Source organism: Polypterus senegalus, chromosome 1 (genome assembly GCF_016835505.1).
Source record: "Polypterus senegalus isolate Bchr_013 chromosome 1, ASM1683550v1, whole genome shotgun sequence".
NCBI classification, from domain to species: domain Eukaryota; kingdom Metazoa; phylum Chordata; class Cladistia; order Polypteriformes; family Polypteridae; genus Polypterus; species Polypterus senegalus.
Genome location: NC_053154.1, coordinates 268,315,263 through 268,340,053, shown reverse-complemented (window position 1 = coordinate 268,340,053; position 24,791 = coordinate 268,315,263). Strand labels below are relative to the sequence as shown.

Below are 24,791 nucleotides of genomic sequence, written 5' to 3'. Positions count from 1 at the left end.
AAAGAAGTACTGAATGAAAATACATTTTTAAAGATTATCAAGTATGTTACTTGGCTGTATACTGAAACAAATTACTACACTATCAATATTTTAAAAATAATATTCTTTAAAGCTAAAACAAAGCAGTATCTAATTATCACAACTCATTGTTTACAGGGAAACAATGCAAATTAATTATACAATGATAATGATCAATAATTACTCTTCTAATTACTGAGCATGTATGTTCATTGCAGAACTGTTCAAACAATTCTGCTGTACTTGTAAAGTGATTCTCCTTATGAAAGGTCCTTATGCTTTATAAAGTACTTTATTGTTTAAGGGACAGCATTGTGACTCATTGGTTACCACTTCTACCTCATAGATCCAGATTCTAGTGATCTAATTCTAGCCTAGTCACTATCTGTGTGCAGTACTTCTCTCCATGCTTCTGTGTGTTTTTCTCTGGGTTCTCATATTTTCTCCCACATGGAAAAGAAATGCAGCTTAGGAGAATTGGTGTCTCTTAACTGACCTAATATTAGACAGTGTGCCCTGTAACGGACTGGCACCCTGTACAGGGTTCATTACCTGAAGCTGGCAGGTTGGACTCTAGCTTTCTGCAAAAGCAAAATTCAAATAACTAAGCTTTTGAATGGGTATCACAGTTACAGCATTGTGGTGGCTCAGTGTTACTTCCTCACTCCACTTGTAACTGTATCACATGGCCTTACTGAGCACTTGTTTTTCCCTGTTTTTCAAGTGTAATGACCTGTCCATACGTTCAGTGTTGTACGTTAAAGACTTTTTTCTATTTACAAAACATTTTACTACACTTAGCTTATGTTATGTTGTCATCATTCCTTTTTCGCTTCAGCTAGTGTTTCCAATGAATAATTATTCAAAAGGTATGGAGTGTACAGCAGCAAAATGTTATTTAGCATATTATAGTTTTTTGCTAATTTATAAACTCAAAAAAATCTTTTTATTATTAATTTTTTATGTCATATTTGGCCACCTAAATATATTGATTATTTTTGATTTGTATGCCATCAGTTAGCAATGCTAGTTTTAGGAATCCAACTGTAATCCCACTTCTTTTTCTTAAAACAGAAAAATAATAGCACAAAAAACAAGTTATTCCCTTTCCCTTGGCAGTCCTATTTGCTGTGACTTTAAATGTTCTCTGCCTTGCTTAATTTTCATCAGAATGTTCTTGCTCTATGGAATGTAGCAGTGGAGCAGAACAGAAGATAATGTCAGAACAATTACATTTCAAAGACAAGCATGCAATATATACCCCATATATTTCAACAGTCCATCATTTAATGCTGCAAGAAGTTTAGATTTTGTTTTCTGAGCCTGAGCCAACTACACTAGACTCTGTTAACCTGCTATTTCCTATTACGTGTTTTTGGCCTCATTATGAAAGTACTCCTCCCAGGTGCACCTTTATATATTTGTATGCATTCTATATTAGGAATCTAAAAGATTTAAAGAGAAGATATTCAAAATTAAAGGCAAATTTACAGTTGTGCACAAATTATTAATAAAAATGTGCTATGTTAACTAGTTTATACAGTGAGAATATACTGAGCCCAGGAAGTAGAGTACTCTTTTTTTTTTACTGTATCTGGTCAACAATGGCCTTCAACTTCTATTATCAGTATGCCACTCTGATTAATAAATCAATCAGTAACTCTCCTTATATACTGTACTTGTATACAGCCATGTATTTAAAGTACAATCCTTTGTTATTTTTTATTGATTTAATTAGAAGATAACATTCCATACAATCAAGTCAATCTTAACAAAGCAAAGCAAAATTTAACCCTCTCCCAAGAGAAAGAGAGGAGAACCAATAACCAAATCTACTCTATAAAGCAACAAAAAAGAAAGAGTATCCTTTTCCCTGAAATGGAAACTTACATTAAAATGATATTGATTAGATCCTGCCATATTTTAAAAAAGTTTTGAACAAATCCAGTATGTGAGCATTTGGTTTTTTCCAATTTAAAATAGTATAAAACATCAGTTACCCACTAACTTAAAAGTGATGGGGTGGGATTCTTCCAGTTGAGTAAGATAAGTCTACATAGTAGTAGTGAGGTAAAGGCAATTACAGTTTGTTTGTCCTTCTCCACTCTAAGCCTGTCTGGGAGTGCACTAAACACAGCTGTTAATGGATTAGGAGTGACTGTGACACCAAGGCTGTCTGAGAGGCATTCAAAGATTTTTTATCCAAAATGAAGTTAATTTGGTGCACACCCACAATATGTAGCCCGTGAAACTTGAGCTAGATTACAACATTTGAAGGTTGAATCTTGCCCTGGAAACATTTTAGACAATTTTAAATGAGATAAGTGTGCTCGATAAAGCATTTTAAGTTGAATGATTGAATGGTTTGCACATATGGAGCTAGAATGTATTTTGTGCATGGCTGCCTTCCACTCTTTTTCTGAAATATTAAGTGACAGATCCTTTCCCTAATGTACTCTGGGATCTTTTAAAGGAAGGGACTTTAACATATTTTTATAAATTGTAGAAATGCTATGTGAGTCTTCAATATTCATTCTGGAATAGGTGGTTAGGTGAGAAAAATTGGGCTTCTAGCTTGAAAGTAGTAGAAGAATTGTATTGATGAAAGTTAAATTTGAAGCGTAATTGTTTGTAGGATGCAAAGACATTATCTATGTACAAGTCTTGAATTGTTTTAATCCTGGACATTTTCCAAACATTAAGTACTGTAGGCCTATATGTTTGAAAAGGTGGAAAAAGGTGTTTGTCATGTAGAGGTGCAACAGATAAAAGCTTCTCTTTCCTAAAGTGCATTCTACATTTGTTCCATATTCTGAGAGAATTAACGGCAATTTGATTATTAGTGTATTGATAGTAATTTGTATTAACTGTGGCACAGAGCAGAGAATATAAAGAAGTACTGCAAGATTTTGTTTATATTGCAGACCAGGCTTGTGTATATTCATTGATTTGTGTCAATGTCCAGGTCATTATAGCTTGTATATTTACTGCCCAGTACAAAAAATTCTGCTTAGGTTATGATTGAGTCTAATTTCCTAAACAATTATTTGTTAATGTATATGGCTTTGAAACAGGAAAAGAAGCTTGGGATAGATGGTCATCTTAGCAATGTTGGTGCTCTCTGCTAATGTAAGACGGAGGGTAAGCCATCTGATTACATCTTGTTTAATATTTTCGATGTAGACAGCAACATTTTGTTGAAAAAGAGCTTCATATTTACTTGTGATATTTACTTCTAGATATTCAAACTTACCTGCTAAGATAAATGGGAAGGTGTCCAGTCCGATATTTCACTAGAAAAAGCCGGATATGCCTTGAAAAGCTGTTAATCCCTTTAAGACTGCTGGCACCGAACTTTGTGGGTCAGATATATGCAGTAACACATCATCTGCATATAGTAATATTTTCTATTCAAGTCCTTTTCTGAAAATCCTCTTTATCTGTGATGCATTTTGAAAGTATACAGCCAATGGTCATCTGAGTGCGCACCTCTCCCTGCCTGGAGCACCATAGAGCGACAGCTACCACCCTGAGCAGCTGCCAAATCATAAGAGGAGATGATCAGCATAAGGAGAGGTACTCCAAGTTTTTTAAAATTTAACATTAGACCTGCCAAATTATATTCATATATAGAATTCTTCCACATCAAAACCTCTCCTCATTTTCAGCACCTGTCATTTTAAACACAGCTTTTCTGTGGTCGAATGCCTCCATATCCATATAAAGTAAAATGTCAGGTGTCAAAGAGAATAAATCATGCAGCCATCTTATGGATGAATGGAAAGCATTTATGTGGAATCCTACCACCCATGAATTTATGGGCATGATGGCAACTAGCTGAACCTCAATCTTGCTCTTCTACATTTTCTTCTACAGTTTCCCGACTGGTCTCTTCGGTCTTGCAATGTGTGTCATGTTACAGACATTAGATCCATATAAACCTACATATCAGGACAGACTGTCCATTCCAGGAATGATGATTTGCCCACAATCACATTCCCTCTGCACCATCTTCACCACCGGCAACACCAAAAGCTGGGATGGCTACACCAACTCACCGGATACACTCTTAGGACGTTACAGTGACTCCATACAGCTCACCAATAATGACAACTTACACATGATCAGTACTTCTTGCAGGACAACAATTATGATGTATGAAACAACTGCAAGGAGTCATGCCAATTTAAACAGACAATTCTGGAAAACTGCTCAGGGACAGTGGATTCCACCTACTGGTATGCAGAAGTTAATCCGTGTGTCATCATCAAAAATGAACTGGATCATTGGATTTAAACCAAGAATTGATATAAATCCTGCATATTAATCCTGCACAGGAATGAATGATGACTCTGTAAAAGTTGAAAGCATCGCTTACTACCCTGCTGGTGGCATCTTCAATAAGATATAGTTCCCCTACTACAGTATGGAAAGATTACATAAGTAAACTACTCCCAGCTCCTGGTTGTCATCAAATTTTTGAATCCGACACTAAACACTATGATGAACGTGGAATGCAAAGTTGTGGCCTCAGATGTCACCAGTACCATCACCCTTCCTCCCCTTCCTGTCTTTTTAACTGTCCACTCACCTGTTCATCCTCTTCCACTTCTCCAAGAAAATTGCTTGTCCACACTCATATATTTTGCACTGGACTTGCTGCTGTTTGGCAAGTGAAGAAATAGTACCAACAGCTAATAAGACAGTTGGCAGCATGCTGGGGGATAGGGGGAGAAGAAGGAGAAGTTGTTGGGTGTTTGCCTCCAGTTAAACTCACAGCCTAGTGGTAATTTACAGGATATTATGGGAGGGCATATTCCCGTATTAAAATGAGAAGAAGACCAAGTGAAAGATGAAGACTTGAATCACTGAAATGGAAACTCTTGCTACTTCTGACAACTTCGCTGATCACAATCTCTACACCAATTTCAGTCTCCTGAGCTGGTTAAACAACCACTTGTTGGCTCAAAGGTATGGTGGCTATTAAGGTGACAATGTTCTTCAATGGCTTGTAAACCATTGCAATGCTTAGACCCCAAGTTCACATTCTCTCTTTCCTTCTCTATCTTTCTCCCTAATATTTCTTTTCCTTGTCTTCTGCTCATAAGCAGCCACCCCCATTTGTCCAGCCCCCACCATTTCTTCCCACTGTCCTTCTTTGACTATATGTCCCTTTTTGGCCTTCTCTCTACAGTGCACCCTCTGCTTCAGTAAGAGCCTAGATTCAGAATTCAGTAGGGTGTGATCCAAGGAAGAAATCTGCGTTACTTTCAGGATGTGGCACATCACTCTTGGAGACCACATGGGTGCTCAGAACGTTGAAACAAGTTGAAAAATGGATCACGATCAATATTTGCTGAATGGCCTCCACTTATTTCTGAATAAACTGCAATACTACAATTGAGAAAAAAAATAAATAAAAATAAAAACAAGTTGAGATGGGAAATGTATTTTGTTTTCTGGGATCAGAATTTCCAGAAAGTGCAATACACAGATGATATTTGGCCCAACAGAGATTTTAAGAAGCCCCCACCCATTATCCCCCCCCCACCATAAAAACAATGAATCAGGCTCTTCTCAAGATTGACTGTCTTTTGAACTTCTAATAATTTGATGGAACCCTTTCAATCTGGTTTCAGAGAGCAGCACAGCTGTGATACTGCTCTGTTTTGGGTAACTAATGATTTAGTTATGACAGGAGACTCTGGACACACCAGCATATTAATTTTGTTAGATCTTAGTGCAGCATTTGACATCGTTAGACATGACATTCTACTGTCCAGAATGGAGAACATGCTGGGTATCTCTGCTACTGCCCTCCAGTGGTTTAAGCCCTATCTAACTGATGGGCAAGAGTGGCAACAGCAAGTCCAGGTCAAAGCCGGTCACACGAGGGGTTCCGTATCAGCCCTTTGCTCTTCCGTATCTATATACTTATCCATGGCAATATTATTCGTAGCTTTGGACTGGATTTTCATTTTTATGCAGGTGATGCTCAACTGCATTTCAGTGTTAAAAGATAAACTTCATCAGAGCTTTCTAGAGCTCACAACTCGCCTCAGTGAAATTAAAACCTGGATGATGTAGAACTCTTAAAATTAAACTGCAACAAAGCTGAACTCCTGCAAATTGGCACTAAAGCGCAACTTAAGAAAACAAGCTCCTTTTTTGTCACTCTTGATGGTGATCTCATCAGACCTTGTTCTAATTCATGAAATCTTGGTGTCATTTTATGATTACTCCCTTTCTTATTTTACTCGCATAATCCACATTAAGAAAGTTTCCTACTTTCACCTCCATAACATATCCAGTGTTCGCTCACTCCTTTCTTTTTCAAGTGCTGAGAAATCTGCCTATGCTTTTGTCACATCCCACATCAATTATTGTAACTCCCTACTTGCAGGTGTCCCTTCTAATCTTACATCACAGCTCCAGTTGATTCAAAACTCTGCTGCAAGATTCCTAACACAAACCAGAAACAGACAGCGCATAACACCCATACTGCTTCGCCTTGACTGGCTTCCTGTGTCTTACAGAATTGAATATAAAATTCTATTATTAACCTACAAACCTTTAGTTGACCTTGCACCAGACTACATCAATGACCTTCTCCACTGCTATACTCCTGTTTGCCCACTAAAGTCCTCTGATTCTGGCAATCTTGTTGTGCCCTACACTAACCTGCACTCTATGGGTGACAGGGCCTTTAACTGTATAGCACCCAGACATTCCTTTAAGAAACAACATAAAACTCATCTGTTGAGGAAGGCTTTTAACTTAACCTTCTGCCCTTTCTTTCAATTTATCCCTTTGTCCAGATGCTCAGGATAATTTGTGTGTGTGTGTGTGTGTATTATATTACAAATGATGTTATTTGTTCAGGCTTTTCTTTTTGTGTTAAACTAGCAAAATACCCGCGATTCGCAGCGGAGAAGTAGTGTGTTAAAGAAGTAATGAAAAAGAAAAGGAAACATTTTAATAATAACGTAACATGATTGACAATGTAATTGTTTTGTTATTGTCATGAGTGTTGCTGACATATATATATATATATATATATATATATATATATATATATATATATATATATATATATATATATAAAAATATATATATATATATAAAATATATATATATATATATATACACACACACACACATATATATATATATTGTGACGGACAGCCGGGTCCCATGCCCCGGCCGGGACGCCTCTGCTACATACGTCCCAGGGGAGCCACCATGGACAGTGCAATGCCTCCCCCGGGGCGCCTGGGGGCAGCCTCCCTGGCCGTGGGTCCTTCTCGGGCCGCCTCCACACCTCTCTCGTGCCTTGTCCTTCTTCCACCCGACTCTAGCGCTGAATGAATGGAGACGGCCCCTTTTATACAGTCCCGGGTGAGCACCAGGTGTTCCCGGCATTCCTCCCTTGGCCACGCCCCAGCGTGGCAGAAGTGCCGGCTGCTCTCCGGGTGCCGTCCTAAATCTTCCCCCCAGCACTTCCTGGTGTGGCGGAAGTGCTGGGGTAACAGGTCCCCAAGGCATTAGGGCGCCTCCTGGCGGTGACCACGGGCCCCTACAGGGTGAAGCTTCCATGCCTCGTACCTGTGGCCCCCAGAGCAACCAGGAAGGTGGCCCCCATGTGATCCAGGCTGGGCTTTGACCCTCTTCCGGTCCCTCACGGCGTCCCTGCCGGGTCATTGCCCTTGGCATCCCTGACAATATATATGCATATATATACATTAACATATATATATACATATACACATATATACATATACACATATACATATATAGCAAAATACCCACGCTTTGCAGCGGAGAAGTAGTGTGTTAAAGAAGTAATGAAAAAAAAAAGGAAACATTTTAATAATAACGTAACATGATTGACAATGTAATTGTTTTGTCATTGTCATGAGTGTTGCTGGCATATATATATATACATACATATCTACATATATACACACACATATACATACACATCTATCTATCTATCTATCTATCTATATAATCTATATATCTATATCTATCTATCTATATATGTATATCTATATCTATATCTATCTGTATATATATATATATATCTCCTTTGGGGTGCGAGCAGCTGTTGCTGGGGGTGCCAGAATCCATCGAGGAAGAAAAATTTAAAACATTTGTACAAAATCTTAATTTATCTATCCATTCCTAAATAATTAAATGGGCAGGCTATTTCGTATCAGTGCAATACGCTGCTTGTTAAAACAGATGACTCCCGCTCTTACGTGCACTTAGTGCTGCGTGGGTATTATGAACTATCGTATCTGTTCAAGTTCTATTTAAATGTTCAATATAAGTAATTTTTATTTGGTCAACAGAAATATGTTTAGTAGGAATGTAAGTTAAATTTAGTCATCATTGCATAAATTTTTCTTAACCATAGAAATTTAAAGACTAAATTCAACTTCCATTCCTACCAAAGATATTTCTGGCGACTAAATAGAACCTACTTATATCCAAATTCGAGCTATTGAGCTGTCGCCTGCCTGCCTGAATAAGTCACCTCGCCGCTCTTACTTTTTTACCGTTCATTTAATCATGGCTGGTCGCGGAAAAATTATAACATGGAAGGAGGATTACACTGAGTATGGCCTTACCAAAACAATTATTGATAGCGAATAAAGTATCCATTATTCATAAAGCTTCAATTGGTGATCTGTTTTTCTGCGTTAACCTCATATTTTTTCATACTTCTTCTCAAACCAAGGGGGTGCGAGGGTAAAATGAATCAGGAAGCGCTGATATATATATATTGAATATATTGAAATAGTATTACTGTCAAATAATGCAAACAGTATGTGGCACGTGTTTCACCCTAATTCAGTAGTACACTCACTGCAGTACACACTCACTGCACCCCCTCTCGGGAATCAAACCTCGGACGTCAGCGCCAGGGTGTGTGGTTCGTTTATTTCACAGTATGTAGATCGGGGTGTGTATATATATATATATATATATATATATATATATATATATATATATATATATATATATATATATATATATATATATATATATACTAGCAGAATACCCGCGCTTCGCAGCGGAGAAGTAGTGTGTTAAAGAAGGTACGAAAAAGAAAAGGAAAAATTTTAAAAATAACGTAACATGATTGTTAATGTAATTGTTTTGTCATTGATATGAGTGTTGTTCTCATATCTATCTATCTATATATATATATATATATATATATATATATACCCGCTTGGCAGCGAGAAGTAGTGTGTTAAAGAAGTTATGAAAAGAAAAGGAAACATTTTAAAAATAATGTAACATGATTGTCAAAGTAATTGTTTTGTGTATTTGGCGGCAGCGTCACAAAGTTGTTTTCGGTAGTTGCATCAGAAAATGTACCACGCGCCTGACACCTTCTTTTAACTGTTTTCTCACAGCTTGGATTGCTGCTGTCATATATATACACACACACACACACACATACACATACATACATATATATACATATATACACATATATACACATACATATCTTCATATCTACATATCTATATACATATCTACATATACATATATATATATATACATACCTATCTAAATCATATATACACACACACAAATTATATATATGTGTGTATGTATGTATGTATGTATGTATGTGTGTGTGTGTGTGTGTGTGTATACAGTATATATATATATAAAATCTAGATAGGGGTGTGTGTGTGTATATATATATATATATACACATACATACATATATATACACATACATATACTTGTGTGTATGTTTGTATGTGTCTATATGTGTGTGTATAGCTTTGGTCACTGAGTGCAAGGGAAAAATAATGAAATATAGTCTATAAGTTATTAAACAGTAAAACATTAACGTTTTAAGAAGTACAGGTACATTGAGCCCTACTGGAGTGGTTGCGGTTAAACTACATTTTAAAGACTGTGTAACAAAACAGGTAAGTAACTAACAGCAGCTAAAATGTATATGGATCATCTCTCGGCAGTAGATCCCTTTTGAAAGGCGCTACACGACGGCTGTGGTATAGAAATTACATTTTCTATGTGAACGTTCAAATTTGTGCCTCTGGTAATGTGCCTTACCGGCAATTAAAGAAAATTATTTTTGTGTCCTCTGCCGTGTTAAGAGAGAAAGGCTTTGGTTTGGGATAAAAGGAAAAAGGTGTAAAGAAAGGAAAGTTGCCTTTTTCTTTTATATAGTATAGAGAGATGTGTTCGCTGACGTTATGATCGCCTTTTGGCGACAGTCGCGTGGGTCTTGTGTAGACTGGTGAGACGCCCCGCCATTAATCGGCTGTGATGGCACTGTGAGTCCTCCACTCGTATGCGTGTGTTCATAATCCGAGCTGAGGACCTGATAATCGTATGCGTGCAAAAGAAAGTGTGAATCGCCTTAATATTATTTTGCCGTGGTGTAGAAAAGGGGTCCCGTGTTTGCACTTGTCTGGGCTATAGCTCAGGGGCGGATGAAAAAAATTAAAAGTGCTCACTTTGACTTAAGGCAGAAGCGCAGTCAGCGTCTCAAAGGCCGGCACAGCTATGCACGCTGGCTGCTCGACTTTTGCTGGGCAGGAGACCCCTTTGTACACACGCTCATGATATCAAAAGTCTCAGCGCTCTTTGGAGGTAATTCATATATTATATATATAGCAAAATACCCGCCTACGAGCGGAGAAGTAGTCTGTTAAAGAAGTAATGAAAAGAAAAGGAAACATTTTAATAATAACGTAACATGATTGACATTGTCATGAGTGTTGCTATCATATATATTCCTGCCTAAATAAGTCACCCTCGCCGCTCTTACTTTTTACCGCTCATTTAATCATGGCTAGTGGCGGAAAAATTATAAAATGGAGGGGGGATGGCTTTACCAAAACAATTATTGATGGCGAATCGATTATTCATAAAGCTTGAATTGGTGATCTGTTTTTCTGTGTTAACCTCATATTTTTTCATACTTCTTCTCAAACTAAGGTGGTGCAAGGGTAAAATGAATCAGGATGCGCTGATCAATGTAATCGGTGTACCAGGAAATCATGCATTGACAAAAGCTCCCCTTTGCTTGTAATGCAAAGTGTGATTAAATGCATTATTTTTTAACGCATTATGGAGCACATGCATCGAAGCTTCTCAGCTGTGCTTGTGCTAAGAAAAGGAAAGATTTTAAAAATAGCGTAACACGCTTGTCAATGTGACCTTTTGTAAGTAGTGCCTGGAGGATTCAGTGTGGAGAAACTCGAGAGATAGCGTGTGTATTAACTTGAGGTAAATGGGAGGGGAGATGATCCCCCACCCGCCTTAACTGTCAATCCCCCACAAACACAGTCTCTCGGAATTTGCATAAGCACACCCCTTCACCTACAATTTTAACTTAGTTACAAAGTGATCAAAACTCTCGCTTATATCCCGCGTCCTTTCATTAAACTTGTATCCCGCATTACCTGTGGGCATGTGAAACGCCAGCGGTAGCCTGTCTATGAACTTAATTTAAAGTTTAGGTGTACACCTTGCTTTCTTTCCGAGGTAGCAGCACTCATGAATATGGTAGTATATGCCACTCGCTCGCTTCTTATTGTTTCGCTGCCTTCTCAATTATATAATGCATGTTTTCTTAAGCGCTTTTTGTAGGTCTTCCTGGTTTTCTACTTACTGCGTTGACAGTCAGTTCACGTGATTACGTGGGAGGCGTGATGATGTCACACTAAACTCCGCCCTAAGTCTTTGCAGCTCTACTCCATTACAGTTAATGGAGAAAATACCTTCCAGTTATGACCATTAGGCGTAGAATTTCGAAATGAAACCTGTCCAACTTTTGTAAGTAAGCTGTAAGGAATGAGCCTGCCAAATTTCAGCCTTCTACCTACACGGGAAGTTGGAGAATTAGTGATGAGTGAGTGAGTGAGTGAGTGAATGAGTGAGTGAGTGAATGAGTGAGTGAGTGAGTGAGTGAGGGCTTTGCCTTTTATTAGTATAGATATATATATATATATATATATATATATATATATATATATATATATTTTACTTTTGAGAATGCAACGTATAGTTTTGTCCAGGAGGAAAGCAATGTTGCCTCAAATCAATGGCAACCTTTTGTAGAGTGTGTCCCTGAGACTTATTAATTGTCATCGCGAAGCTGAGCCTTACTGGAAATTTGAGGCATTTCAATTGAAATGGGAGATCAGATGGTATAACGGTGATGCCAGGAATACATTCAGAGTGGGGCGCTCTGCTGTTTTTTTGTGTAGCTGCCTTCACACATCTTCTCCGCTGCTTTATAAAAGAACGCCATATAAGGCCATCGTTTCTCATTGCTTTGTGGTTCTGTACTGTTTTATTGTTCGTTTATTACGATTGTTATAGTTATTGTGTAGCTATTCGAGGCTTACTTTACTGTTCAGCTACCCATTTCCTTTATTTAATCCGCGGCTTATACGTTATTTTTTGCTCGTTTATTACGATTATATAGATATTTATCGATTCCCTTGTTTAGCTGACTGCCTGCTCATATAAGACGCTCCGCTGGTTTTTTGTGAAACAGCCTTTACACAGCTTCTCCGCTCTTTTATAAACGAACGACATATAAAGCCATCACCTTGTCAATTGTGTAATGCGTTTTTTGAACAGGTTTGATGCATGGAAGTGATCACTCGTACTGCGTTCAGTAAGTTCACGTGAGCTGCTCTCTTGTGTGATGTTGCAATGTCCACGGCTTAATTTAATGTTAGCTAAGACCCGGCACTTAAAAGTTTCTTGGTGCACTCCGGTTGTAATATGACGAAGCTGCGCGAGCTCATTCTTGAGAATGCAACGTATAGTTGTCCAGGAGAAAAGCAATCTTGCCTGAAATCAATGGCATCGTTTTGTAGGGTCTGTCCCTGAGACTTATTACTTGTCATCATGCAGCAGAGCCTTACTGGAAACTGGAGGCATCTGAATTGAAATGGGAGATCAGAGGGTATAAACGGGACGCAAGGAACATATTGAGTGTGGAGAAACTCTAGAGACAGCGTGTGTATTAACTTGTGGATTTTTCTGTGAGTATTTGGTGGCAGCGTGACGAAGTTGCTTCCGCAAGACCGCGTTAGCCGCGGAGCTCAGCTCAGAGCAAAATGAGGTGAATGGGAGGGGAGATGATGACGTCACTCCCCCACCCACCTTAACTGTCAATCCCCCCACAAACACAGTCTCTCAGAATTTGCATAAGCACAGCCCTTCACCAGCAATTGTAACTTAGTTACAAAGTGGTCAAAACTCTTGTTTATATCCTGCGTCCTCTCATTAAACTTGTATCCCGCATTAGCCGTGGGCATGACAAACGCCAGCGGCAGCCTGTCTATGAACTTGATTTAAACTTTATGTTTACACCGTGCTTTGTTTCCGAAGTAGCTGCATTCATGAATATGCTTGTATGTGTCACTCGATCGCTTCTTATTGTTTCGCTGCCTTCTCAATTGTATAATGCATGTTTTCTTCAGCGCTTTTTGGAGCTCTTCCTTGTTTTCTACTTACTGCGTTGACAGTCAGTTCACGTGATTACGTGGGAGGCGTGATGATGTCACACGAAACTCCGCCCCCCACGGCCATCGAGCTCAACTCCATTACAAAGAATCAAAAAAACGAATTAGTCTTTTTTTTTTTTTTAAAACTGAGTGGAATATAAAGACTTATAGTATTCTCCAAATTTGTAAGATATATTTTTTATGGTCAGTAATTTTATCTGTGCCTGTTGGTAATTGCTGTTATTGCATTGTGGACGTCCTGCTTATGGATTTTTTGGGCTAAGATCTTTTTAGCCTTCTCTCCATGTTCATAATAATGATGTCACAATTTATAGATGAGCTGTTCCGTTTCTTTAGTAGTCAAGAGGTCCTGTAAAGTGCCTCATTTGGAGACCTGGTGTATTCTAGATCTGTTCTGGTAATTCCGCTGATTAACTCAGATGCCTTCTTGGTTTCCATTTTGTTTTGTGAGAAAGATATGATATAATCTGTCCTGTTAAAAATGCCTCAGAGTTTCCTAGAATATACCTGCTGAGGCACCTGAGGATGCATTTGTCTTAAGAAAAGAATCAGTTTGCGTGGATGTGAATTCTGTGTAGTTCTCATCAGCTAATGACAGGTGGTTAAACTGCCAGCTACGACATGAGTGTGTAGGATGCAGTAATTTAAGTTCCACGATCAGAAGGGTGTGGTCAGAGATAACAATAGCATTGTACTTACAAGATCTGATAGTGAGCAAAAAAACTATTGCCTATGAGGAAATTATCAATTATTTAGTAACAATGATGTACAAGTGAGAAGAAGAACCTCCATGAGTCTGATAAGTATGAGGGGCCAAACAGGCCATAAATCATATATTTCTGTGTGTTATCTATTGGTTTACGTGCGAACACTACTGGTTTATGAATATTTACTATCGGTTTGCATGCATACTTAATTGGTTTGCATGCATACAATACTGGTTTCATTCATATGAACTATACTGGTTCGTGTTCATATATTATCGGTTTGTGCGTGAACTATATACGTTTGCACGTGCATACCACTGGTTTGCATATGAACTATATTGATTTGCGTGTGTATATCACTGGTTCCAGTATGATTTGTTATTGGTTTGTGAGTGAACTGCATTGGTTTACGCTTGCATGTTATTGGTTTGCGTATGAACTATATTGGCTTGTGTTCTGTGTCGGTCTAACAATGGATTTGCGTATGCACTATATTGGTTTCATGCACGTCTTATACTGGCTTCATGTGGGTAACCTGTCGATTTTGCGCTTGAACTCTATTGGTTGTATGTGCGCACTATGTCCGTTTCGTGTATGAAACATAATGGTTATGAATGCGCACCCTATCGCAACTCTGTGTATGAACTATATCGGTTCTGCGTGTGAACTATATTGGTTGTTCACGTGATCTTCAGAGGAAATGGGCGGGGCAAGAAACAGGAACTCAAGGGCCGGTAGAGTCATAGAGTGTAAAGACAAGTGGCTAGGAGACGCATCTGCGTTTAAACGGCACTATATATTTTTTTTTCACAATATGTTTGCGAAAGGACTTGGTGGTAATTATTACTATTTAACAGAATCTACCCTTGAGTCTGTAATGAACACAAGGCTGAAGTTAGGTACGTATTGGGCCGTCTTCTTATTTGCTTCCAGGATCATGTTTGCTCGCACCCAGCCACAGTACTTTTTCACACAACTTTTGAAACCAGTTATTCATTCTGAAGGCAAAATATTCTACATTTACTAAAACCTTTATCCAACATACAACATTTAGATACTACTGGTTACATTCGCCCTGTGCCCCCCACGCTGCACAGACAGGTGAAGTGACTTGTTTATGGTCACATAGTGTCATTATCATGACTTGAACCCATGAACTCAGTTTAAAAGTGCAGTCTTAAACACTACGCCACAATGCTTGCACATCTACAACGTGTATATTAATGGGTATAATATAAACTTGTCCAGGACAGATTCCTTTGTTAAAGTTGAGTTTAACATTTTCAGCCCGTTCAAGTTTTAGTTGAAAATCTGGAATATTTATTTTTCAAATAATGGATCAGTTTGGATTAATGTACACACTGTAGAATATTTTGCCTTGCTGTTAATATAGAAGAAGAAGCTGGTTTGTGAATAAGTAGCTGACTGCAAGCTTATACTGGATGTAGCTAGAAGTGAATAAAAAGATATCTGAATGCGCACCTAACTTAAAAATAATTACCACCAAAGCCTTTCACAAACATACTGTGACGTGCAAAAGTATTCAATCCCCTTGAAAGTTGTCATAATTATATGCAAGACAAAATATTTGTACACATATTTATTCATTCTGTATTTTTTCTTATGCTGTAACAAAACATTTCCAAAGTCAAAATAAACTATTTTATGTAGACATTTAATTGAAGAAGAAAATCTCCAAAGTTAGTGTTTACATAAGTGTTTAAACCTCTCTGTGCTTTGGAAGCTCCAGGTTTACACCAATGACAAATTAATTACAAAGGTGGCAGACATTTGACAGTCATATTAAACATAATGAGGTGCTACTTTCTCTCTGGATATAAAAAGCCCCCTTCATAGGGGCCGTAGTCTTTGGTGGACAGTCACTGAAAAAATGAAGAGAGAGGAGCATTCTGCTGATGTGAGAAACAAAGTTATTGAAATGCACAAGGCAGCAGGAAATACTATAAAAATATCAAGAGTTTGAATGTCCCATTGCGCACTGCTGGATCCATCATCAGAAAGTGGAAGGTTCATCACAGCACCCTGACTCTTACTAGAACAGGCCGTCCCTCAAGACTGAACATCAGAGTTAGACATCAACTGGAGAGAGAGGAAACTAGAAATCCAACCGTCACTCTCAGATGTTTGCAATGCTTTTTGGCTGAAACTGGAGTGAAGGTGCAGGGGTCCACAATTTCAAGAGCTCTCCATTAAACAGGCCTCTACAGGAGGGTGGCAAGAAAGAAGCCATTCCTTAAGATGGTCCACATAAAAGCACATATGGTGTTTTCCAGTTAAATGTGGGGAGAAGGGTTTATGGTCAAATGAAACCAAAATAGAACTTTTTTCTCAGACTTCAAAGAGGTACAGAATGTGTGGCGTAAAACAAACACTGCCCATGCCACAAGAAACACCAGACCTACAGTGGAATATGGTGGTGGCAGCATCTTGCTATAGGGATGTTTTTCATGTGCTGGGACTGAGAATCTTGTCAGAGTTGAAGGGACAATAGATGGGCCCAAATACCACACAATATTGCAGGAGAACTCATTCCAGTCTGCTATGAATTTAAAGCTTGGGAGAAGATTCATCTTTCAAGATGACAATGACCCTAAGCTTTAGACCAAAGTGACACTGGGATGGCTCAAAAACAGACAGGTGAATGTTTCGGAATGGCCAAGTCAAAGCCCTGATCTTAACCCTGTTGAGAATCTGGGGCACTGTTTGAAAACTGCTGTTCAGAGATACCATCCCACCAACATAGAGGGTACCTAGAAATCATGCCAAGAAGAATAGGGAAGAATCACGCCTGAGCAATGTGCAGAACTGGGGCATATTTACATACCCCAAAAGAATGAAGGCTGTTACTGCAGCAAAAAGGTTCTTGACAAAGTGTTGGGCTTGAATACTTAGGCAAACAATCACTTTGGAGTTTTTCTTTAGTTATTTGGAGTTTGATAACGTTTTGTTACAGCACAAGAGTTCACATTAAAAATACCAAATGGATAAATATGTGGACAAATCTTTTGTCATGCAGAAAATTAGGATGACTTTTAAAGGGATTGAATACTTTTGCACGTCACTGTATGTTTGTGAAAGGGCTTGGTGGTAATTCTTTTTACCAGTATTTTCCCTTAATTCTGAAATGATCACAGGGCTGAAGTTAGGTACGCATTCGGCTGGCATTTTATTCACTCCCAGCTACTCCCAGTATAAGCTTGCAGTCAGCTACTTATTCACACAGCTTTTGCAAAGCAGCTTCTTATTCTATTATAACAGCAAGGTAAAATATTCTACAGCGTGTACATTAATCGGCATCATTACAGACTGATCCATTATTTGAAAAAATAAATATTCCACATTTTGGTCCTGCACGGGTCAAAATTGTTAAACTCTAATTTAACAAATGAATCTGTCCTGGACAAGTTTATATATGCCAATGTCACAAAACTATGAAAATTAAGGTGGCCCAACGTCATTTAACACTTTACAGTGCCCATTAAATATCACAGTAAATCCCATTTTTCTGATATTGAAGTAGGAATACATTGTCAGTTTCACCCTGATACTAGCACTGGGCAGAGCACAACTCCACTGCATCTTAAAAAAACGCATCTGTCTTTTCACAAAACTGTGAAAGGTAAGGTGGCCCAATATGATGTAACTGACCCATGCAGGTCCTAAATGTTAAATGTTTAGCTTCAGAATTGACACGTTTAGTCAATTAATATACACGTTATAGATGTGCAAGCATTGCGGTTAGGGCTTTGCACTTTCAACCCTTTGTTCGTGGGTTCAAGTCCTGAGACTGACATTGTGTGACCCTGAGCAAGTCACTTCACCTGTCTGTGCGTGCGGGTCGCGGGCATAATAAATCTAACTAGTAGTAACTAAATGTTATGTTGCATAAAGACGTCAATCGTAAATGTTGAATATTTTGCCTTTAGAATAAGTAACAGTTTTGCAAATACTGTGTGAACAAGTACAGCTGCGGGTTGCAAGCAAGCATGTAGATGGGACCGAATAAGAAGACGGCCGAATACATACCTAACTTCAGCCTTGCGTTCATTACAGACTCAAGGGTACATTCTGTTAAATAGTAATAATTACCACCAAGTCCTTTCGCAAAAGTATGGTGCGGAAAAAACATATAGTGCCATTTAAACGCAGATGCGTCTCCTAGACACATACATCTCTTTACACTCCATGACTCTACCGGCCCTTGAGTTCCTGTTTCTTGCCGGGTCCATTTCCTCTGAAGATCACGTGAACAATCAATATAGTTCACACGCAGAACCGATATAGTTCATACACAGAGTTGCAATAGGGTGCGTACACATAACCAATATGTTTTACACGCGAAACCAACATAATGCACACATACAACCAACAGAGTTCAAGCGCAAAATCGACAGGTTACCCACATGAAACCAGTATAAGACGTGCATGAAACCAATATAGTGCATACGCAAATCCATTGTTAGACCGTCACAGAACGCAAGCCAATATAGTTCATACGCAAACCGATAACATTCAACCGAAAATCAATGCAGTTCACTCACAAACCAATAACAAACGTACTGGAACCAGTGATATACACACGCAAATCAATATAGTTCATATGCAAACCAGTGGTATGCACGTACAAACGTATATAGTTCACGCACAAACTGATAATATACGGACACGAACCAATGTAGTTCATATGAATGAAACCAGTATTGTACGCAGGCAAACCAATTAAGTATGCACGCAAACCGATAGTAAATATTCATAAACCAATAGTGTTCCCTCGTAAACCAATAGATTACACACAGAAATATATGATTTATGGCCTGTTTGGCCCATCATAGATAAATTATGATCTATACAAACTGTTAAATTATCTTTGCAAAATTAGATGTTATGGCTGTTGTACCTGAGGATTTATCCAGGTCTGGCTTTAAATAATAATTTTGTGAATGTTTGCATTAGGAATAGATGCAAATACATTTTGAAAGAAATTTCCATTATCCACATTAAGTGCATAGATATCAATCAAAATCACTTTAGTACTGTATTAGATAAATTGCCTGTCACCATGACATATCGCCATTCAAAATCAGATATTACTTTCCACACTACAAACGGAACAGTTCTATGTATTAACATTCCCACACCACTATTTATCTTTGTATAGCTGGATTGAAAAATTTGGCTGGACCCCTCTTTTTGCAAGCAAAACTGATCCTTGCTTAATAAGTAAGTCTTCTGTAAAAATACAATCTTGGCATTTAGACATGTTAAGTGAGGGAGTATTTCCTTTCTCTTTAATTCATGATTGAGACTCTTGACATTCCAGCTCACTATTTTCTAAGTTCACTATTTGGTCATAGAAATATTGCATTTGAAATTTTGTCAGCATTTTGTAGTCTTAGGTTAAGGTAGTATATTGTTGCATATAATAGCTTTGACATTGATTTCACATTATTGCCAGGTGTTATAGCTATGGAACCTAGTGTAATATTGTCAATTACAGTTATTTGGGTAGAAGGGATAAAAAAGAAATAACATTTCTCTGTTTCTTTGATAATTTTAATAGGCATATAAATTAGCTAATAAAACAAACCTGAAAGAGAGAATGATTTTCTCTCCTGTATGAAACATCTTACCTTCTAAGATAAACTCATATATCGTGTTTGCCTAGTAATTTTTAAATTTTGCATCACACCATTAGCTGCTGTACATAACTGGAAAGAATGTAATTTCTTCAAAGATATGTATGCAAAATAAAAGTTAACTTGTGTTCAAGTAGTCAGTTAAAATAGCTGACAAATTATTTCCATGTAAATGGGTTTTATAAAGCACTGCTACTTGTGATATAATAATGTAAATGCAAAATAACAGGTTCTCTGTAGATAGATAGAGTTCTAATGATCAGGCAGAATAAATTGATTCCTATAAGCATTTGGTCATTGAATAAACATTAGAATAAATCTTGATTGAAACTTAATCCTCAAGAGAAAATTAACATTAAAAAAAGAAAACAATTTGAAATAACAAAGATAAAGAGCTCTGTATAAAAGCAAATCCTGTCTAGGAACCATAGTATTCAGTCATTATGAAGACATCGTTGTGGACTGAAAGAAAGTGCCTCTCTCACAGATCATAGTTCCTGGGTTAGGACTATAATGCGGTTAACATGTTTTTATCAGATGTGACTTTTAAAATCTCTCTTGCAGGATGCAGGAACAGTAAAAAGCACTGCTGAATCAACAGTAAAGATCCATGAAATGCATCAGTTTTTTTTGAAGTTTTAACATTTGTATTAACAGATAAATCTGCAGGGTTGATTGATATATGTGAATTCATTCCACTTTAAAAATAATTTAAAATAGTCATAATTTAAAATAAGAAAAACTCAGCCACAGGAAGAGAATTATCTAACAAAGAGCATGACTGTATGATTTATAGATGGACATAAACTTAATATCTTTTGTCTCATCTCTTTAAAGTACTTGTGAAATTTTCTTTGAGCTACTAAAGCCCTGGTAAACTCTTATCATTGTGACCTTTTCAAGTTCACACATTTGTTTGATCTTGCCACAGGAGCCCAAATGCATTTGAATTCAGTTTATTTCAAGCAAGTAATAATCATGGGCCATATGTCAAGTCAGGTCAAGTCAACTTATTTTTGTATAATGTTCTTGATTGAGTGCACACTCAATGCACTATAACACATTTATAGTTAAAATACAAATTAATTTCATTTATGAAATTTGCAAAAGCTTTCTATCAATTTTCTTCCTCTCTGCATATATGAGAGTTGCAGTGTAATTTTAATGAACTGCAAATTAATAAAAGTAGCGCAGGATGGTAGAGTGATGTTTCTGAATATAAAGCAGTTAATTTAATTTATAATTAATGTAATGAGTTACTTATTTTACTTAGGGCAAACGTTTTTGTCAGTCTGGTAAAAAAAAATCTGCACAATCACTGAATTCCTTTAAAGCAACATAAGATCTCAAGCATTTGAATACACTTTTGATAATTGATTACATAAAGCAGTAGAAAAACAAGCTGTGAGCAAGAATGTGTTTAGTTTCACTTATTAGCTTTTATAGTTTCAGTTTTGTGATACACTTTCACTCAAATGCAGCACAGGTTTCAGTTGCAATTAAAAAGGACATTAAACAAATGTACAGTAGAATAATAAAAATCCCAAACCTTCCTAATCCAGTTCAGGGTGGGTCACAGAGGGCTACAGCCTTTTAAATAAAGCTTACTTGATTAAAATAAATTTAGAAAGTGTTATACCAGATTTTATAAAATGTTTCTAGTGGTGCCTCACAAACTCAAATCATAACTTTAAAACATAGTGAAGTATATATGAAAATGTGAATATATCACCCCCAGGGGTTTGGGGAGGTACTGAGCTGATTAAATCATAAAGATTCTAAATTGTGTTTCCATACCAGACACGGAGAACAAAATGCCCATTTGGCACAGTTTACCTTTTCTATAGTGCAGATTTTCAGTCTTTCTTGTTTCAGTGTTTCCATTTATTTTTATAAGGCTTGCTACCAACCTGTGCACTAGTTACCAGGGAAAATCTCTGGAAACTGACTTTTAGCTTCTTCAGAAGTGAAGTTTCTTCCTCTTTGATGAATTGTCTTTCTTTCTTTCTTTCTTAGTGTATTTTCTGTTATTAATATTAATTATGTGCATTATTTATTTTATATTATCTTTATGACAGTGACGTCTAATACCACAATTTGTAAATTCATTTTGCTGTTCAATGCGATTTTGTGATGCCTTCTTATGACTGATCAAATGATATCTTATAATTTTTAGATCAGATTTTTGATAGCATGTTTACAACAACTAGTAGTACAGGGTGGTATAGGGAGAGGGTGGTGCACTGGTAGTTATACTCTTCTTGCCCAGTCTCTATTTTCATTTAATAACAAAAAAGCAAAGGCACAACACTTTTAAACAATAAGAGCACAAAACACAGTCCTATTAACATCTGAAACACGACTGCCTGTGGTGTGCTTTTCATTTTCTCTCTTCGATGGCGCATGCACACTTCTCAGTTTTTTCGGATGTAGATTCAGTATACAGTATGGGGTTTCGATGTTGCTAGTGAGCTTTGGTTACAAATATTCAGTTTTTATACAGAGAGATTAAAAATGGTAAAGGATTGGTTAAGTAGTAAAGGCAGGCCAGCAGTGCAACTCCAATCCAAATCCTCTAACAGAAAGACAGAAATACTGAAAAAGTATAACTTGGCTTTCTGGTGAAGGGTTCCCAAGAGAGACTGGGAGGTAGATCCAGAGTTTGGAAGCTCTGACACTAAAGGCTCTGCTTCCAACACACTAATAAGTTCAGCAATTTAATGGGGGACTAAACCATTTATAACTATCAATATCAGGATGAGGATTTTAAAGTTATCTCCAAATTTGACTGGAAGTCTTCAGTGAAGTAGTAGAAGAATTAAACTTACATGGCCATTCTCCTTAGTCCTAGTTATTATAATTGCTGCAATGTTTTGAATCAACTGTTAAGTAGTAAGTGAATGTTTCAAACAGCCTGAAAATAAAGTCATAGTCAGTTCTGCTTGAAACAAATTAATCAACAAGCATTTCAAACTTCTGCTGCTTAAGAACCTGCCCTGATTTTATTTTACTTCTGTTGTAGAAAGCAGGTTTTAGAAAGTGGATAAATATGTTTTGCAAGAATAAATCTATGTTAAAGATAATACCTATATGTCAGATGGTTTCAGACAAACATAAATTTAAATCCTCTTAAGATGATAGTGTTCAGCATTGCTTTAGTATTCAGAGTTACCACCAACTAAAAAAAACTTGTTTTTTCGGAATTAAAAACACATAGTTATTTCTCATCCACAGTTTCACATTAATAAAGCTGTTAATTAAAGATGTAATTGAAGAAGTATTAAATGGTTTAAATAATAAACAAATCTAAGTGTAATCAACCTATATAGTGTTTTGTTACATTGTATTTCCAAATTGCATCTCCTAATGGCAACATACAGTAGATAAAGAAATATGAAATGGTCACTTGAGACACAGACTGCAAACAGGAATGAGGGAATACTGTCAGCAGATTTTGGTTCCTTTTGAAAATGATTTGATGAACATGAAGTAAACCAACTATGAACATGTAATAGTCCAACAAAATTCTCAAGAATATGGCAATGGAATTATATGGTCAGTAATATAAAAATCAGCACTACTCTTTCATTTTTAACATGCACAAATTTAATGTGTCAGCTGTGTACCTTTTAGTGCCAACTAAAATTTAAAAAATTTTTGGTTTTATAATCTATTGTTAAGTCAATTAATTTTATATACAGTACTGCCTTTCGTAATGGTCTCCATTCCAAAACACCTATTAGAACTGTAAAGCAATGAAATGAAACAGATGCGTTTTAATAACCATTTAAATGTGATATCAAAACTTTTGTGATTTAAAACAAACTTCATCAACTTCACGGTGGTTCAGTGGTAGCATTGCTGCCTCACAACTAAGGGAACCAGGGTTCACATTACAGGTCCTCCCTGCATGGAGTTTGCATGTGCGCCCTTTGTCTACATGGGTTTCCTCCCACAGTCCTAACACATGTAGGTTAGGTGAATTTTTGGTCCTAAATTGCCAATAATGTGTGATTGGATTGGATTGTGTGTGTTTGTTTGCCCTGCAATGGACTCACACTTTACTAGAGACTTATTTTGGTTTTAATGCTACTCAAAGAAAATGTATTTTGCGCATATACGATATGACACTGATTTGACCTTCTTACTGAAACATGACATGACAAAAAGTAGAGAGTGTCATTTTTACCTTTGCTACTTTTCATTACTATTGCTCCAGGACTACTATAAACCCCACTTCTTTCCCTTCGCCTGCACCTATGTCGGTATGTATAAATCAAGAAAATGAATACCAGTACCATGTACTGACATGTGGCAAGGCATTGTGAAAAGTGCAATTTGAAACTTTTATATAAAATTTTATTTCTCTAAATGTTTAAAGGTAGTTTATAAATATGGTACTTGTGTGTGTAATTCTTTAGGTTCACACTTTCTTGTATTATTATTTCGTAATGGAAAAAAAAAATGACATGAAAATGCTGCCCTGACCAAAGCACTGCCTGATCGCCTCATTGCTGGTCCAGAATGCAACAATATTTTTTAATACATTAAACGGGCCACATTAATTACAAAAATTAATGTGTTTATTTTCCCATATATATATACTATATATATATATATATATATATATATGTGTATATATATATATATATGTATATATATATATATATATATACTATATATATATATACAGGATGGTGCAGATTTAATTATGCAACTCTTAATGCAATGCAGGAAAACAATACAATTTCGGGGATTGGCGCTACCAGTCCGGTCAAACATTTTGTTGATTTGGGAGATCGTGCTCCTATGCACTGCAGGTGGTCCAAATCCCTCCAACATCCTGTGTAGCACGTTGTTATAGC

The 24,791-nt window shown here is 37.0% G+C and overlaps 1 protein-coding gene and 1 pseudogene across 1 annotated transcript in view; both read left to right on the top strand.

Annotated features, from left to right (window-relative positions):
• Window positions 1-24,791, top strand: part of caly (calcyon neuron-specific vesicular protein) — a 128,281-nt gene that overhangs the window by 47,043 nt on the left and 56,447 nt on the right. The window lies entirely within an intron of this gene.
• Window positions 3,749-4,695, top strand: LOC120514621 (annotated as a pseudogene).